This window comes from Bombyx mori, chromosome 13 (assembly GCF_030269925.1).
Source record: "Bombyx mori chromosome 13, ASM3026992v2".
Taxonomy (NCBI): domain Eukaryota; kingdom Metazoa; phylum Arthropoda; class Insecta; order Lepidoptera; family Bombycidae; genus Bombyx; species Bombyx mori.
Genome location: NC_085119.1, coordinates 11,086,378 through 11,092,910, shown reverse-complemented (window position 1 = coordinate 11,092,910; position 6,533 = coordinate 11,086,378). Strand labels below are relative to the sequence as shown.

Sequence of the window (6,533 nt, the reverse complement as noted above, 5' to 3'; positions counted from 1 at the left end):
CTTCAGCATATTTTACTTCCATGATATACATACGAATCTCATTTTCAAATCTGCGGAATATATACAACGTTCAGATGAAACCGTTAATTCAGAAAAGTTCGTAAAAAAAATATTGCCTAATTTAGATATCACGTGTACTGATACCAACAAAAATCACATTAGATAACAGATCGCTCTCTTTTCCACTTTATGATATACAAACCTGGAAAATATAAATGCATAACAAAACTTTGATTGTTACTGAAGAAATAAAAATACTATTTGAAAATAATGGAACATCGCGAAAAATAAAACATAGCGCTAAATTTCGATGAAAACTAAAGTTTATATGGTTAAAGCATATTAACGAAAATTTGTGGACAAGGTATTTACGCAATTCACAAAAAAATTAGTACCCATAAATATTTGAAATTTTAAGCTAAAGCTTATTACAAAATATGCGAAACCGAATAGTTTACACAAAACATCAAATTTTACTAAATTGATGTACAACATCGACGTGTCGTTATACGAAATACAATTTAAAGCAATTTCATTACTACCACATTAACTGCCTGAAAGTGATCATCTCCTATTAAAACTTTGTCATCAAAAAGTAGTTAGGATCTATCAAAATATTAGTTTTGTCCTCAAATTATTAATTTCTACTTACACAAGAGTCCTCCCGAAATTTCATACAGATATGGAATAAATTTTCAACTTAATTTAACAATACAAACACGGAGGGGCAAACGGTAGGGGCTGATTTAATTTCGGTATTGAAGTGGAAACTAATGATAACGTAGTTTAGACTTTACGTCGGTAGCAGTTTTGTTATATTAAATCTTTTGGCTTGAATAGTATAATGTAATTAAGTGAATCTATACACTAATATATAAATCTACAGTGGTTTTTTACGGATGTTCCGTTATAACTACTGAACCACGCATCAGATTGACTTGAAACTTGGTATCCATGTAGAAAAAATAAATGTACTTAATGGATAGGTTAATATTTATATGAGTGTTGGATTCCCTAAGCTAGTTGCGGGGTCGTTAATGATGAGAATCTTTGTGGAGATGAGAAATAATAATGTTAGTTTTAAATGGCCAGCGAAGCGGATGGATACGGCTAGTATAAGTATAATACTATCATTAAAAATACTAAAATGTATCTATCAATTATAAAAGTTTTGTTGTTATGTCCAAATAGTAATGAAATACAATTATTTTGTTTATTTCGTAATAATAATAAAAAAAACAATGTTTTATTGTAATGAAATATCTCACATAATTACATAAGTAACGTAACATGCCTCAATGTAATTAGGTAAATAATCGAAACAGTAAACTTAAACTATAAAAATACCATATCCAAAATCATACTTTATTTTATGCATTCTAAATGGCTGTTCAGTTGGCGTCACGCAGCGCCGAACGATTTCGCGCTCGACTGTACAACCGCATCTGTCGCTCGCGTCCGTAATCGTTTCAAAATTTTAAATCCTTTTATTTTAGACAAATTTGATTTTACTAGTGGTCCCGTAGTAGTCGAAATTCGACTATAATTGAAATTATAAATTTGAACATTATTATGGTTCTATTGTCAGACTATTTATTATACTTCTATAATCACAGATTTCGCCAAGACTACACTTTAGACAAATAATATTACAGATAAACAATATTAACCTATTCTCAATTTGACCATAGACATAAAGCAAAAGTTTGACAATAAACAAAGATAAATATATAATATATTTTCTATAAGTGTGGGAAACTTCATACTTCTCCGTCCGCGCAATTTTCGTAAAAAGGGGTACAAATAGTACAAATAGTACATGATGGTAGGACTGGTGGTAGGACCTCTTGTGCAAGCAATAAAAAAATGAAAACTAATCGCTAAGTGTTGAGCAAAGTAGTACTGAATTTTCACCATCTAAACGTCACAGTAGAGTACGGTTGGTGGGCCTATAATATGCGTAAAGAATCCAATATAAAAAACAGTCAAATTGTTAATCAAAATTAGCCGGATATCTCTTACGTCCCTAATTTTACAAGCACCATCGATTGAATACCCGGCTAGTCAGAGATCATAATTAAATTACAATTAAACAGTCCGTTTGTGCATTGGATAGTTGAAGTTATTAAACCGCAGACTGTCATGTCCAATTTACATCGGAACCAAACCTCAGCTACGTTTTATAGTTGGCATCGCATTCATGAATGTAATAATTTTGATGCTTTTTTTCGCTGTAAACAGATCCTAGAATATTTTTAGGTATTATATTATTTTACAATAAAGGTCATAAGCATGCTTAACATACGACAAAATCAGACAACCTTTTATTATATCTTACTCGCGTATTTGTTTATTTTAAAGGGATTTTATGACCTGGTAACTAAGACCTTTAGGCCAAGTGTTGTTTTAATTTTAATGAAAACTTTTTTAATATGAAAACTGTTATGAAATGAAGTTGACTTGTCATTTAATATTCATGTTCTTACTTGACAAATATAATTTTTAAATAGGCATGCTTTTCAGATAAATTATTGCAAGTTCTTTTTCTGAATTGAACATCTAATGAGTACAGTCGACGCAACAAGGATTGCGCACTTTGCAACGTAATTTTATTGTACTTGCAGTTTTACTAACTATCAATCCATTATGTCAACTTAGAATGAATTCTTGGATTTTCAAACTAATATACTTGTAGAAGCTGAAGGAGCTGTAAAAAAAAAGGTTTTTAACTTCAAATTTCAATTTTATAAACATTAAAATTCAATTTTGTAATCAAATTCTATTCCAAATCTATTTTTTATTTTATTAATCTTATAAATTTATCAAAAATAAGAACAAAAAAACAGAAAGCGCAACAAATATACATACATACATGGCTTGAAGACATTTAATTGACATGTGTTTTTTGCGTTTTCTTCTTTTGATATTTATAAAATTGAATTTAAAGTTAAATAAATTATATATATTTATAGGCCTGACTACGTTTCGCTAATATTCCTGAGTGATGGTGGCTATTTACAAGCATGTAAGTTATGTGTGTCCATAAGGACCTCTTAAACATCAACATTTCATTTCGCTTAGTACTGCAGAAACCAACTTCATAGACCACGTTCAATAATAAATATTCACAAAACAGAATCCCATTCAGTATTAGTTTCTGTTGAACTTCCTAATTGAAGCTAGTGGAGTTTCTCAATACATTTTCATTCGGCAACAACGCCCCGGGAAATAATTAATATGGCTAATATAATTAGTAGTTGTTCTCTTACAACTTTGCTGTTTATTTAACACGAAAGTGACATGGGTGTAATTCTAGTTAAAGTTAACAGCGAATAAAGATATGGTATCTTTATAGATAAACGACTTAAACTTACATTTCTAACCTAACACCGATTTGTACTAACAGTAAGAATTGTTTAAGCCGCGTCATTGTTCAAAATCATAATTATATATATATATTAATACGTGAAGAAAAAACTTTGTATCCCTTTTTACGAAAATTGCGCGGACTGAGGAGTATGAAATTTTCCACACAAATAGAGAAAGAACATAGAGAAGAAGTGCACAATGCAATTTTTTTTTTAAAATAATGCATAAAAGATACTTTAAATCAATAAAGAAAACATTACACACACTACATACCATGTATTTGACGCACACACGCATGCATACTATTTATTGTCAAACTTTTGTTCTTGACGTCTGTTGTCAAATTGAGAATAGATTAAATATTGTTTGTCTTTATTAATATTTTTTTATAGTGTAGCCTTGGCGAAATTTGTGATTATAGAAATATAAAATACAATCATAATAGTGTACATACTTACAATTCCAATTAATTATAGTCGAATTTCGACTACTGCGGGACCTCTAGTATAAATTAATTTAACTAATATCTTATGTCATCTACCGCAAGACAGTGATTCGTTCGAACACATCTACGCCTAACAAAACAGGTCATAGAACATTTCGTCACTAGTAGGTACATCATTATTAAAAATGTTCTGATGAATTGTGTTGACGTATAGGTAGGTACGTGTAATGTAAGAGACAAAAAAGAGAGAGAGAGAGAGACAGAAAAAATGTACCTCGACAGTTTGTTAAACGCCCCAGGGTGAACGTGATCGGTCAATTTACAAAGTTAATATCGGCTTCAGATCTGCCCACGGCCTTTGCAGTCGGGGAATATTGACAAACATTTCAGAAACATTTTAGCGAACATACAATTGAACGCCGTAACTGAAAGGAAGTCGAGCGTTACTGAAGCAATCGAATTATTGTCTATTAACGTAGTGGATATGTAATTTCATTAAGACATACACAAAGAATTAGATGCACAAATAAATCACAAACAAACAACAATATTTCACGTAAGTTAAGACTAGTTTGTGAATTAAGCTACAATTAAATGGTCGTAAATTTGAAGTTTCGGCTCGCCCGGGTCACTCCGGGGAGCGCAGTGGCAATTTATCAATTATTTACGGCACTTGGGCTCAGCGATGTCTGCCGTCACCTGCCTCGGATGGGTCCCGGATTGCTGATTGATATAGTTTAGATATATTCCAGACTTGGGCTTAGCTCACAAAATTATAATGCTATTATTCAAGTATATCTTTTTACGGGTATTTTAAAACGGTCATGGCTTTATCGCCTTACTCGGATTGCAATTTTACTACTGAAGATAATGACAATGAAACTCAAAGGTTTCCTGTTAATTGAAAAAAATGGAAGTTAAAAGTCAAACAAATACAGACAGCGTGCGTTTTTGATCCTCTCCTGTTGATGTTGTCTCTTGAGATACAGCGGAAAATTGAGAATACGATTGTCTTTATTATCAAGCGCTATCAGTCACTTAGTGCGGCAGTGTCGAGCCCCATCGGTCTCAACACCATGGTGGACGCATCGATCTCAGTCAACCGCACTTTCTGACAACGGTCTTGAGTCAAGAGTCTCCCAGATGTGACTCCCCTTAGAAGTGATATTTTGTAGTTTCTCGTCATGAAACTCGTTATGTAGCGCATCATGATTTATAGCCATGTTACGAAAATTTTATAAACAAACATTTTGCTTTGTCATATTGAAACTGTATATTGAGATCTTAATAATTCTGATATAGTTTTAGTTACAGTAGTGGTTAAGGATATGGCCCTATACTGATCCTACACAAACACAATTGAGATCACGCCGAAAAGTCGAACTCTGTGTAGCATAACTATTCAATATCAGAAAAAACAAATTATGATTAAGAACTCTATTTTAAATATTTCTTGTTTACAAGTTACGATAGCATTACAACATAGAAACTGTAATGTTATTGCACATAGTCTTAGTACATTAATATGATGCAATTTTCATCTATAAAGTAATTTATATTTTTTAATGTTTTCTTTATTTTTTTAAAAAGTTAAAATTTTTTTCAAAGTAATTATTTATTTTGTAAATAACATCAATTAATTCAGCATTCAGCTCGGCGCTACTAATTTCGATTTTCGCTCTTTATTAAGAACGTGCAATGAAAAACAAATTAAATATTTTACTTCTGGCTTTAAACGTAAGTAATCAAATTTGAAGACTGATAGGCCTTGAGCTCATGGATCCAAAGCAAGAAAAATAGTATCTAATCACTTGTAAGAATAAAATTGGCTTTCATCGTTATAAAGCAAACAGCTACTACAAGTACACATGTCTGCTTCGGATAAAACATGTCTTTAACTGTGCCACAAACAAACGAGTGGATTACCCACGATATTTATGACTGCGTAATTAAGATGTAGCCGGAATGGGCCATATCTCCTTAGTTGCAAGTGTTGCTCTGATTTACGTACTCCATTCATTACCGCTTCACTGCACGTTTGTGTTCTTTGTTGTACCATAAACACAATATGGCGCTTTGTTTTAGTGCATTTTAAGTGTCAACGAGATTTTCGACGTAAAGTGCGAATTTTTACTTTTCAAATTACATATAAAATACTAGTCATGTCGTCACAACGTGTACGCCGTTATCCATCCAGAAGTAGGAAGTCAAAGTTTCAAGTGGGTTTTTCAAAGGCCTGACCTGGCCTTAAAACCCGAACGGATAGCTGTAGCTATGAGAGGCAGAAACAGGTTGATGATCGATATACTAAAATTGCGATCTATCCTTAGTCGCCTTTTACAAAACCGGGATAGAGATGGACTGGTGCTAATCTGGGCCAATAACAAATAGCTTGTATAAACTCCTCTTCGTGGTGTTTTCTGAGTAAATATTCTTTAAAATATTTGAAGAGAGTCCTCAGGTACAGACTGCAGCTTGGTTGTGTCCATGGACCATATGATAGACTTGTTTCGCTAAAAATAAACGGTGTAACTATCACTAGGTCACACCATGCTTATTAATAGATCCCCTATATTAACAAACTTCAAACAATTCAAATCCTAACGCATACAGTAAAGAGATTTCTGGAAACGAGAGCGAGTTAAGCCGGTGTATTTTATATAATAATGTTGAATCGTTCGAACGACGAGAAGCGTCGGAACTAAGCCTTTTGTTCGTT

At 32.5% G+C, this 6,533-nt stretch overlaps 1 long non-coding RNA gene across 1 annotated transcript; it reads left to right on the top strand.

Annotated features, from left to right (window-relative positions):
• Nucleotides 1–2,456: 2,456 nt before the first annotated feature.
• On the top strand, nt 2,457–3,360 carry LOC134200032 (uncharacterized). Its single transcript, XR_009974780.1, has 2 exons — nt 2,457–2,721; nt 2,973–3,360. It is a non-coding gene; the product is annotated as an uncharacterized LOC134200032 (long non-coding RNA).
• The last annotated feature ends 3,173 nt before the right edge of the window (nt 3,361–6,533 follow it).